This window comes from Mus musculus, chromosome 1, assembly GCF_000001635.26.
Source record: "Mus musculus strain C57BL/6J chromosome 1, GRCm38.p6 C57BL/6J".
In the NCBI taxonomy this organism is placed as follows: Eukaryota; Metazoa; Chordata; class Mammalia; order Rodentia; family Muridae; genus Mus; species Mus musculus.
The window spans coordinates 111,142,101-111,155,531 of NC_000067.6; the positions used below are offsets into that span (position 1 = coordinate 111,142,101).

Below are 13,431 nucleotides of genomic sequence, written 5' to 3' on the forward strand. Positions count from 1 at the left end.
TTAATCTACAGAAGGGAGAATGAGTGAAAATTGCTTAATCATTTTACAATATGTATAGATGAATAAATAAATTTAGGCATTAGATGAAAAAAAAAACAAAAAAGAAAGGAGTTTGGGAGGATCACTTTTCAATGGATAATAGTTGTTTAAAATTGCTTTAATTGCTTTAAGTTGCCTTAATTACCAAGACACAGATGGTTATAAGTTTGGTCTTTAAAGTATTACACATCCACTATGAGAGAGGTCAAAATAGTACAGGCCTAAAAAAAAAAAAGGAAACTGTTAAATTAAATCAATCTATCATTTTGATGATTTCAGGTTGTTAGGTCAAAGACATGCTATTTTGGGAGAGGGGCTCTATATTTGTGTTAACAGAAAAGAAGAAAAGGCTGTGGATCCCTTCCTAAGTCACATGGATCAGATATAATAAGGAAGACCCCTGAACATCTTGGCTACAGATAGAAAAAAATTCAAGAAGATCAAACAGAACAGATACCATTATTTGCTTATTCCTCCACATGGGAACAGTCCCGAAACTGGCTTAAATATGAAAATATCTCTAGACAAAACTTTGGCTAAAATTAGCCAATAAATTTTGTTGGTTAAAAATCCTTAAGATGATATCATCCTTTGCATGGCATGAACAAATATCTATTATAATTGGTTATTGATAAAATTAACTCATAAAAAAGATAGCTTTCTTTCACTTGCTCAAACAAGGAGCAAAAAATTCTTCCTTAACTAATTTGTGCACCTTGCACAACCCATACAAATATCTATATAGTACTAAAATAGTGGTTGTAAGATTCATATATTACAAAGGTTTCAACTCTGAAAAGATTCATCCTTGGTGCTCTGAAGTGACCTATTGTCCCACCTCCCTCCCTCCTGAAGCTGGTTTCAGAAACTTGCTCCCATAACACTTTCAGGAATAACTGGTGATTTCCTATGATCTCAGTTCATCAAGCCTTTTTAAATGGAAAGAACTTCAGTCAAGCCCTGAATCTTCTAAGCATAGAGACTGGATACCAGATGCTAATGCTACTAGCTTTCTTAAGTTTAACCACTTTTTCCAATTTTATTATTTATACCCATGCCTTAAATATCATATATGAATATATATATATATATATATATATATATATATATATATATATATATATATTTATTTATTTATTTATATAGATACAGATGCAGATGATACAGCTGCAGATACAATTATAGCTATGTTGTCATTTGGAAACAAGCATACTTTAAAACAGGGATAAAACTAAATAAAGAGTTTATGAAAGAAAGATAAAATTTCACGACCTGTAAGTCATATAAAGTACTCAGAAATTGCTCGTTGTTTGTGAGCCTAGAAGCTGCCCAGGGCTGAGAAAAAAAGAAGAAAAAACCCAGGCATGACTTGTAGTTAAAACATTCCTGGGAACAGCTTGACCATAAAGATAAAGAGGAATGTGTGGACATAACAGGGCTATCTGAACTGAGTCAAATTGGCCAGATACTCTGCTAGCATTGATAAACATCCGACTCACAGAACTCTGACACCCTGATCTGCACGTACATATATTTTTTCTGCTGATGTTTGAATAAGCCAATAGTGTGTCACTAGGCTGAATTCCCCACACCTAGGCACTTTACCCCATAAAAACCCCTATCTTTCGAGCCTCAGGATCGAATCCACTGTCTAATGTGTGAGATATGTTTTGACCCAGAGCTCTGTCATTAAACTACCTCGTGTGTTTACAGCAAGAAGGATTCTTGTGTTTCTTTAGGTGTGCTCTCTCTCCCAAGACTAGAGTGGGGGCTCCTGAAAAGGGGGTATCACATCTTGGGGGCTCGTCCAGGATTTGGGGACACCCAGAAACCCGAGAATACCCCTTGGGGGTACATTGTGTGAGTCTCGTATGTTGTCTGTTGTCTAAGTGTGGTGCTGCTGAACTTGTGTCTTCTTTTTTCAGTTCTGTGATTGTGGGTTTGAGTCCCTCCTGGTGAGTTGGAGTCCTGCTTGGGTTTCCTGTTCTGGTATTCTGTATTCTGACAGATGCCACTGTGGACCGCAAGGACCTACTGGTTGCGGGAGGAAGACATCCTAAGGCCCCACAGGCTGCAACTCTGTAAGACGTTCAATGGGTGGAAGGGGGTCGATGTGGAAACTGACCCCCATCAAGAAGGGGGACAATGTTGAATCAGATCCCCATCAGGAAGTCTCGTTTGGCTGGCTGTATAAGTCCAGATTTGGACACGTGTGTTTAGACATACTAGTGTCTTGTGTCTTTGTTTCTGGGTTTTTTTTTTTTTTTTTTTTTTTCAGATTTTTGTTATGGGACAGACTGTGTCAACCCTTTGTCTCTGACTGTAGACTTGGACTGACGTTAAGACAGAATTTGTCAATGATGGTTAAGCAAAACAACTTGGCGCTGTTTTCCCGTGGACAGGCCGCACCGCTGACTGCTTGGAGGAGCTCTGGGAGGTAGCCACAGAGCACAGCTAGGGCCTTGACAGAGCACTAGAACTCGGTGTGAAACAGCGCACAGGCCTTCTGGTCACCTACTCTTCACTTCTGAGTTCCAAAGGAACTGCATGGCGGCAGTCTCAGCAGTCTCAGCACAAAACCACAGACAGGGGTGGTGGGAAATACCGATGCAGAAGTTTCCCCAGGACGCCCACCACCGCCATGCACTTCACCTCCTGCAGGACAGGCAAGAAAAGAAAAAAAGGAAAGAGGGTGAGGCCTGTGGGCCCTCCCCACGCACTGGCCCTGCCTTGCTCCCTAGAGAGGCTGTGATGGCAGCTGGGGAGGGGCTGACTAGAGTCACCACCTCTGCCGCTTCCCCCCTAGTGTCTCCCCCCACCCCTGCCAGCTCGTTCCTCCCACTCCCAGGAGCCCACACCAGAGTGCCTCTTGTTAACAGACAAAGTGCTTTCACTTTAAGATATCAGTGGCCCAGTACAGCCAGCTGTGAGAGCTGCACTGCCTTCCCTGCCCTACATCTTTTCTCTAGTGTGACCCCGCCCTAAGGTGCTAACCAGTGAGGGAGGCATCCACCCACTCAGGTAAGGAGCACCTGGGAGTCTAACTGCCAGGCTCTTATGGGGGTCTCATCTCTGTGGGACTAGAAAGTGCCCCAACAATCTGACAAAGGTTATAGGAAGTTACAGAAGTTAGAAGAAGGACAGGGTAAGTCGGTAAGAAAGTTAACATAAGTTGATAAGAAAGTGCAGAGGAAGAGAAACTAAGGAAGGATAGAAGTCTGCAAAGAAGTGAGCTAACAGCAAAGTTTCAGCAGACTCAGGAGAGATAGATGACAGTGGCAAATAGAGAGGTTAACCGTGAGGAGAAATAAAAATAGAGATGAAGGAGATTAGAGAGGTCTGAAATGAAAGAGATACTCTGAATGAGAAATATTTAGAGTAGGAACCAGTAAGAGACAGGCAAGAGGAAGAGTTGAGGAACCATGAGGCTGAAAAAGACAGAGACCAGAGTCAGAATCAGAGATGTGCAGTGAGACAGAAAGATAAACCAGGGTAGAGGCAAACTCTCTTCCTAAGTCCCTTGCCCAGAAATCCTGAAACTACTGCCTCTGTCTCCCTGTCAAGGGAGATAAAAACCAACTGGAGGCAAGGTTTCCACAGTTTCTTATATGCAGATGTGCCATGCAATTTTAGAGACCAGATAAACATAATACAAGCGTCATTAGACCAAATCCACAATATAGGACCACCAACTCAGTGATGGCATCACTCGCAATAGATTGGACCCTCTCCCATGCATCAGTCACTAATTAAGAAAATTTCCTACAGCCAAACTTTATGGAGACTTTTTCTGAGTTGAGGTTCTGATTTTTTTTTTTTTTAGATCACAATAGCTCATGTCAAACTGACATAAAACTACCAAAACACTACAATGATATACTTATTTACAAATTATGTTTCCAAATGTGAATCTTTGTGAGACATAAATTGTCAAACAAAATTTAATTAATTTTTTATTTGTATAATAATTTTGTTTTAGCTATGAAACAAAACCAAAATGAACGTGTTTTCTCCATTCTCCTAAAAACTTAGAGTGACAAAACAAAAATACATAAGTAAACCCTTTTAATATTTTGCTATACTTTATTTAATATAAATCTAAATTACACAGTGTAAAAGTCCAATAAACGCCCATAGCAAGATGAGATGGTGGATTGTGGAAAGTTCCCCGTTTCTAGCTTGGTATTCACGTGCAGAAAGGCGCTATGCAAGATACAAGATTAGAATAGTTATCATCAATAATACACAATTATAAACTATTCAATCTGCAAAAAATTGATAGTACTGGCAAAATAGGTCCACTGCTTCAACAGCGGTAGTAAATGATGAATTTCTGGTATGTTTTAGATCCTATTCTACAAGACTAAAGTCATAACTGATGCCACAATTGAGCTAAATACCTTAAGCTATAAATATAATAACCCTAAGGGAGATTCTAATACAACTATGCTAAGTGAATATAGTATTAAACTGCTTTTAATGATTCATTAAATCAATAGATCAATGTATATTTTACCACTCGCAAGAGTATTCGTGATTAAGATAGTTATTCACAACTAGTTAAAGTGCAGAGAATTAAGGCACTACAGGATTTTCAGCCCTAAATGGAACAACAATATTACAGCATCTCTCCCAAGGCAAAGGTATCATTGTAGAAGCGGGGTCAGAAAGAATGTAGATAACAAAGGTAGTGGATGATAACAAGAAAGTTTCTTTCATATACAGCAATACAGCTGCGTATATGAATTCTTGTTTGCTTGTAAAGCATGCAAAAAACTTGAATAAATCAGTCTTTCTAAGTCCTATCATAGATAAGGGAGTTAGATATTCAATCCCAGTCACTGTCATGGACAGAATGTGAAATCTTAGCTGTTGGAAGAGGAAGAGACAATTTTCTCTACAAATGTAACCACTGATGGTTTGATGATGTTCCAGTGGAAGAATATTTAAGCATCACAAGTTGGTCTTGAAAAGAACTCTGGACACAAATGTAGGGACTGAGAAATGGATCTAGGAGGTGTCGGTCATATGAACATGATCAAAAACAGTGGAATAACTAAAACAAACATGTTGCATAAAATGTAGAAAGATTTAATACAAACATTGTTTTAGACTTTAACAAATGAAAAGCACTCAAAATTGCATGTGTCTGTCTCAAATATAGAAGTAAACCCAACTATAAAACTAGGGTACTGATTCTGAAGTGTACACTTGGTTTCAAAAACCTAATGATCCTACATAAATTGTTAGAAATGATGGATATATCTTCATTGCTAGATGATTTAATTTACTTGAAAATAATAATGAATCAAATGTCTCCTCACCTGAATTTGAGAATTAGCACTTTGCATATTATATTGCCCTGTCAAGAAAGCTCTAGGTGACAGTTAATCACATAAGTGTCACTAAATTACTGTTAAAAGTTTATTAATGTTAAGTATCTGGGTTCTATGTTATTACAATTTCATTATTACAAACAAAACAGAAATTAATAAAATATTCATAAATATAAATTAGCCATGAATACTAAAAAGCCTCTAATTCACACAGCATTCAATCAACTAATTATCCATAAAAAGATATTTACTACTTGAATCGTTGTCTACCAAGAGTTATTTCAGTAGAGATTGCAAGTATTTCTTGCCCTAAACAACATCCATCTTTTTCTTTTAAGCAGAAAAAGAAATAAAACACAAAATAGAGATTATTGTTTGTTATTTTGTCAAGAGTGTGGAAGCATCATATCTCCTGCTGGCTGTGGGAGGATGAATGTATTTGCTGCTACTACATAAAGTGTTCTCTTAATAAAAATTTATAATATTCAACCATGATTCATTTTTCATAACACATAATGTAAACAATTCAATTCTAGTTGGCATGCCAGATTAACATGCATTATGAGTTTAACAAACAGGGTGGCCAGGGTTTTACTAGTGTTCCCCACTTAGACACACCTATCTGAGTCTTTCATTTTATTCAGTGTATTCATACTCTTCTTTACTAATAGCTGTTCACAGAATTTACTTCAACCCTTTATATTTTTAAATTATCTTCACTTTTGGCAAAGTATATTGTGATATCATTCAATATGACTTTCATGTATGTTATTAATATTTCTTCTGAGCAAATATTTTCTAATGTTACTTTTATTTTTCAGTTTTAGGGTAAATAAGTAAGATGAATTTGAGAATGCATGATGTTCGTGTTTTATGTTCAATTTATTTGGTGGATATACATAGTTACAAAGAATATATTTTTATTAGAGTTTTTACACTAAACATTAGCTAGAATATTAATCTCATATATCTTTGACCTTTTTATTAGTTTTTTGAATGGTCTATAAGTTTACTACCCTATGTTTCCCAAACTCCCTCCTTGTCTTGGTAAATATTAATTAATATTTTTTATACAGATAAGGGGTGAGATTGTGCATACAATGCCACTTTCCATGTTGAAATTTGGATTGTCCTGGGATTGCACAGGTCTTGTGTGGTGTTGCAGCTACTCTGACTTCTTATGTACAGTTGCCCTGCTGTGTCTAGAAGATAATGTTTCCTTGTAGTCATTATTAATTCTTTGATATCATTTTCCTCATTCCTAGAAACAATGAGAATTAGTTTCCTACCAGTGATAATTATTATAAGTATACTATAGCATTTGTGCTTACAAGAACCAAGCATGAGGTAGAAAATTTTTGTATATTAGCATGTGTATACACATTTCCATAGCCGTATAGTTTTGTTTGGGTATACATCTGGGAGTTGAGGTAGTGTTTGTAGAGACTAATGGTAAATTTCAGACCTTTCTGGATAGTCATCTATAATTTACCATCTACTTTAGTTTTGCATATATTTTTGTTTATATATTTTGCTGCTGCTGTTGTGACAATCTCTATGACTGGGTGCTTACTGAGTATCTAAGGTGATGTAAAATAAGTTCAGAGATCTGCCTGTCTCTGATTCCCTAAAAATTACAAGCACCAACTGCCATATCCTACTTTTATTATGTGCTTTCAGGGATAGAACTTGTGCTGGTGTTGTTATGTGATGTTTACAATTCAATTGTGTGGTGTGTATGACAGAGACACAAGCACTTTAGAAACCAATCTACCCCTCCCATCCAGAGATGGAGGTTTTAAGGAGTATCCTTTAACATGATAAACACAATAGTTAATTTTAAAAGAATGAAATTTTAACTTAAAAATAGTGACTATTTCAAAATTATATTAATTATAAAAGCTGCAGAGAACAAATTTTTACTGCTTTGTTTTGATATGTCTTTGAATATGAACAGATTCAAATATGTTCACATAATCTAATATTGATTTTGGTAATTCTATATCCTATTTTTTTCAATTTGTTCATGTACATGCTCATTTTATTCTAAATTCAATCATAGAATTAAATTAATATGAAAGATATTTCTTTAAAGCATTGTAAAAACAAAAGTTTAAAAGTAAATAAAATAACAATACATTTTAAAATAAATGTGTTCATTAAAACAGGAAACGCCATCATAAAAATCATATGATATTGAGCAATAAAGATTTTTTTCCTCAAATTCCAACAATAACAAACAGAGGCAGGAGAATCTTTAGTTAAAGGCCATCCTGTACTACCTAGGAGACAATGTTTCACAATCACCTTTACAAAACATGAACTGCTGAATCTGGATGCTAAGGAAGTATAGATGCTTTAGATACTTGCCAGATTCTAGCCCTGGTAATAGAGAAGTCCCACAGAGAATATACAGAGTCCCTGAAAGAAGAAGGTATCTGGGACAGGGGGCTGGGAGATCTTAAATCCTGACTGACTGGCAGTCAAAGTGCTTCTTCATTTATTCAGAAGAAAGTAGTCAGGGGTAGATTCATGTTGTTCCAAAGCATAGATTATATCATTTTTCCCAGACATGTGTTTTAATTTCCCCTTGGTGATAACTTTAGTCATCATTGAAAAACTGTGACAAAACATAATTATCTTTTACAATAATTTCCACTTATCGACCTCAATATTTAAAAATCCATAGGCATATTTTACCAAATCATGTCAGCCCCTTCTCTGGCTAGCAGTTCTTGCAGTTCAAGAGCCTGGATAGAACAAAAATCTCGAAGTCAACCTGGGAAGAATGTTGTGTCCCTAGAAATGTATTATTAAATCATAATGGCCAGAGTGTATACTAAGATGAGGCTTCTAATCTGGTCTTCTGCCAACTCCTTTAGCCCACTAAATCTTGTTTACTTTTTCAAGTTTACTATGTTCTGAATATCATGTTCCTACGTAAGTACAGATGTTCCAAGTGTATCTTGGAGTCAGAGCCTCATATGGAGATCTCTTTCATCTTTATTTGAGTCACAACCTTCATGGCTTAGGAAGACCTTCAAGTTGAACCAGATAAGGATAACTCTATAAAAGTGGGAGGGTTAATATGGTCATGGTTTTTCTGAAGAATCAAAGATGCAGTACACATGGGAGAATGCATAAATTATTCCTAAGAAAATTTTGAGCCATCCAATATTCCCAGTTGTACAGACATTAAAATACTTCCCAAACATGTAACAAGTAGAGATCATGATTAAAAGTGGAAGTTTCAATGGCAGGGAGAGCATCATTTGGCACAGCTTTGCTGGATCATTGTTAAACAGGTATTCTGGTTTTATGATTTTTGCTGTTTCCATTAGATATAGCTAGGACAGATGTTGATCATATTTCTTTTTTTTTTTTTATTTACCACAAAATTTTTATAAAATGCGTGACAGAGAAAAAGAAATCTGTATCAAAATTCCCTCAAATCTGTTTAAAATCAGCATGGCAGTTCCTCAGGAAAGTGGGAATCAACTTACTTCAAGACCAAGCTATTCCTCCTTTGAGCATGTCACTAAAGGATGGTTCTAACTACAGAGACACTTGCTCAACTATGTTCATTATTACATTGTCCGTAATATCCAAAAATTAGAAAAAATACTAGATATCCCTCAACAGAAGAATGGATAAAGAAAATGTGGTACACTAAAACAACAGACTATTATTCCGATTTTTAAAAGACTGAAATTCACACGTAAATTGATGAAACTAGAAATACCAACCTAAGTGAGATAACTCAGACCTAGAAAGAAAAATATGTCATGTATTTACTTACTCTTGGTTAGTAGATATTAAGTCAATAATAACCAAGCTACATTATGTAAAACAACATAGATAAGATGCCTGGTAAGGGACTAGGGGCTACAGATAAATCTATCTAGGTAAAGTAAAAATAATAAGTAGTTATGGATAGATTGAAGTGTGGGATAATAGGCTCAAGCAGGAGGGGAAGGGAAGATAAGAACCAGGGAGAGAACATGGGTAGAAGTAGATAGGATTAATAGATATTTGAGAGGTCCTAGGGGAAACTAATCCAGTAGAATCATCCTAAGGCACGTACACATATGAAACTGACATAAATGATATATAGAGAGAGCCCAAATTGGAAATTTCCTGTTACCAAATGAAGTTTCCAGTCTGGGTATGGGTTACAAATAATTGATTTTTTTGTCCAAAGTGTTTGCATGTGGTCTGCCAAACAATCCTAGATGATTTCAAGACTGTTGTTCTCTCTACAAGTGATAGTAAGGCTCCATTGCTGTAGACAACACCTACACCAGTCATTGAATAGAGTCAAGTCCATCTAGTGCCCACATTCTAGGACCCCTAGTGCAAAAAGGTACTAAGCAGACTACAGTAATAAAAATAAGCACCAATACAGTCTCAAACCCTGGGAGATATAAATTGCTATCCTGGCAGCAAGAAATGCTAGAACAGTGGTGGCACAAAACTTGTGGTAGCAAGCAAGTAATATCTTACTTGACTTAAGACACACTCCACAAGACGTAACTTAAATCTGACACTGAGTCAAACAGAACCTGAGGCACAGAAGCCCAGGGTTTAGAGTAAAAGCAAGTACAACAGTTCTACTAAAAGATCATAGCAATAAAATGACCCCTAATAACATTCTGTTATTCTATATGACATACTGGTATAGTGATCAATGCTTTGTTCAGTAACCCTCAGAAAAGCTTCCTCCCAGAGCAGCGAGAAGCAAATACCGAATCCCAGAGCCAGATATTGCACAGAGACTGAGTGACCTTGGAAAACTCAACTTTAAATGAGATATCTCCATCAAATTCCTCCCTTTGTAGCTAAGGGAACCCTGGGAAAGAGAAGTATAGGTTGAAAACAAGGTCCTTTAAATTATCAGGATCAAAGCAAATATGAACTAACAGGAAATGAGGGTACATGCAAAGAAGCTGGATATTTCTGTATCATGTTCTTTGCATATATATTATGGTTTCCAGTCTTGGGACCTTTCCCTTCTATTTGTCTGTCTTGCCCAACTCTTGTATGTAAGGTGTTTTTGTTGTTGTTTTTGTTTTGGGGTTTTCTTTCCTTTGCTTTGCTTTTTTTTTTTTTTTTTTTTTTTTTTTTTTTTTTTTTTTTTTTTTTTTTTTGGCAGGGTTTCTCTGTATAGCCCTGGCTGTCCTGGAACTCACTCTGTAGACCAGGCTGGCCTCGAACTCAAAAATCCACCTGCCTCTGCCTCCCAAGTGCTGGGATTAAAGGTGTGTGCCACCACTGCCCGGCATATGTAAGTTTTTCTTTTATATTATAGTATGTTAATATATTATGATCTTCTGGAAAGTAGATTGTTTTCTAATGTGAGACAAAAAGGGAGTGAACCAAGATGCAAAGAGAGGAGGAAATAACTGGAAGAAAACAGAGTCAGGAAATGATAATCATAATACACTGTAGCCTAGATCTCTGTATGTACACTTGTCTTGTCTTGATTTATCAAAGTTGTACCTGCCACTATTGCACAATACTGGGATTGAAAATTATACAACCATTGCCAAATACTAACAAAAATCTTAAGCTACAAACTTTTTAAAGAACTTTCAACATATTCTGAGAGGTTTACAAAAGCATATTTTTTTTCTCCAAAAGTATTATCATTAAATCTATGAATGGTTATTTATTTCTTTTATTTATTTATTTATTTATTTATTTATTTATTTATTTATTTTTGCATTTTGGTGACAAACACCAGACAAAGGCAAGTTTAAGAGAGGAAAGGAGCAATGACTTACCTCACAGTTTCCGAGATCTTAGTCTGTAGTCATTGACTCAGTGATTCTCAGCCCACTTGGAGGAAGATTATAAAGACAGAAAGAGAATATGGAAAGATGAAGCTTGTTACTCAAGAGTGAATAGGAAGCAAAACAGGGAAGGCTTGCAGACCAGGGATAATATTCAGAAGCATGCCCACAGTGACTTGTTTTCCCAACATGGAATTTGCCTTTTTAAGTTTCTAGAATCTCCTAAATATTACCACCTTTTGAAAATGAGATGAGAACGCTAGAAGAGTCAAGGTGCACAAGGAGGTTATTATCTTATTATATGTCTTTTGTATACCTAATATGAATTAATTGATTCAGTTCAGCAAATTAAATCTAAATATCAATTTGTTTAAAAATCCTGTGTTCTTTGAGTTTCCTGAGTGTTTGTTTGTTTGCTTTTTGTTTTTAATTAATTAATTAAATAGATACATCCCAAACATTGGCCCTTTTCCTGGTTCCTCTTCCCCACAGAGTCCCTCCTCCAAATCTTCTCTGAGAGGGGTATCCCCCCCAGTATCTCCTCACTCTGGTGTATCAAACCTTTGCAAGACTAGGCACATCCTCTTCCACTGAGGCCAGAGAAGACACTCCTTTGTGTTAAGGCATGTGCAGGGGGCCTCGGACCACCTTCTTTATGCTCTTCGGTTGTTGGCTCAGTGTCTGGGGACTCCTAGGGTTCCAGGTCAGTTGACACTGTTTGTCTTCTTGTTGAGTTGCCATCTCCTTGAGGCTTACAGTACTTCCCCTAATTCTTCCATAGAGGTCACTGGCCTTCATTCAATGTTTGGCTGTCTCAGTCAGGTGCTAGGTAGAGCCTTTCTGAGAGCAGTTATGCTAGGCTCCTATAGGTATATTTTGTCTTGTGAGAACATTAATGTCATTTACATGAAGCCAGTTTTCAAATCATCTTCATTCAGCATTCCGTAATTCAACAACGGGGATCAGTTGCTTTTGTCTATTGGTTGGGTGCAAATATCTGCATCTGACTCTTGCAGTTGCTTGTTGGGTCTTTTGGAGGACAGTCATGATAGGTCCCTGTTTGTGAATACTCCATAGCCTCTGTATTAGTATCAGGCCTTGGAGCCCCCCAACCCTCCCATGAGTTCGATCTCACTTTCGGTCTGTCACTGGACCCTCTTTTCCTCATGCTCCTCTTCATTTCCATCCCTATAATTCTTTCAGATAGGAACAATTATGAGTGACAGTTTTGACTGTGGGTTGGCAACCCACTCCCTCATTTGATGCCCTGTCTCCCTGCTGCTGGTGGGTTCTATAAGTTTCCTCTCACTACTGTCAGGCATTTCATCTAAGGCCCTTACTTTCGAGTCCTGAGAGTTTCTCACCTCCCAGGTCTCGGGTGCATTCTGGAGGGTCTCCCCAACCTACTATCATCTCCAGAGGTTGCCTTTTCCATTCTTTCTCTGGCCCTCGGGGTTTCAGGTTTTTTTTTCCCTCACCCAATACCAGATCAGGTTTCCCTCTCCCACCACTTTCCTTTCCTTGATACTTTCTCTTCCATGTCCCTCCCTACCAATCTACTTGTGATTGCTTTCTTCTCCCTCCCAAGTGGGATTGAGGTGTGGTGTGGCTGTAAAGCACCTAAAGAGATGTTCAAAGTCCTTGATGATCAGAGAAATGCATATCAAAATGACCCTGAGATCCCACCTTATACCACTTGGAATGGCTAGGATCAAGGGTTCAGTTGACAACACATGTTGGTAAGGATTTGAAGAAAGGGGAACACTTCTCCATTCCTTGTGGGATTGCAAACTGATATAACCACTCCAGAAATCAATCTGGAGATTCCTCAGAAAATTGGAAATATGTCTTCCTGAAGACCAGCTATGTCACTCTTGGGAATACACCCAAAAGATGACCAATCCCCCCCCCTCCCATGCCACATGGAAACATGTTCCTTTATGTTCATAGAGGGTTTATTGTGATAGCCAGGAGATGGAAACAACCCGGATGTCCAACAGAAAAATGGATACAGAAAATTTGGCTCCTTTACACAATGGAACTTTGCAAGCAAAAGGATGGAACTTGAAAATATCATCCTGAGTATGGTAACTCAGACCCAAAAGAACATGCATGGTATGTACTCACTAATAAGTGGATGATAGCAAAACAAAACAAAACAAAACAAAAACAAAAAAAACCACAAACAAACAAAAACAAAAACCCAAAACACCAACAATTTAAAAACAAAACAAAACAAAACAAACAAAAAAACTACAGAATAC

At 37.2% G+C, this 13,431-nt stretch overlaps 1 long non-coding RNA gene across 1 annotated transcript; it reads right to left on the minus strand.

Annotated features, from left to right (window-relative positions):
- Nucleotides 1–207: 207 nt before the first annotated feature.
- Nucleotides 208–8,136, minus strand: 4921525D07Rik. The gene is made up of 3 exons (XR_387298.1): nucleotides 8,076–8,136; nucleotides 2,558–2,694; nucleotides 208–260 (listed from the first exon to the last, which is right to left on the minus strand). It is a non-coding gene; the product is annotated as an RIKEN cDNA 4921525D07 gene (long non-coding RNA).
- Nucleotides 8,137–13,431: the final 5,295 nt, after the last annotated feature.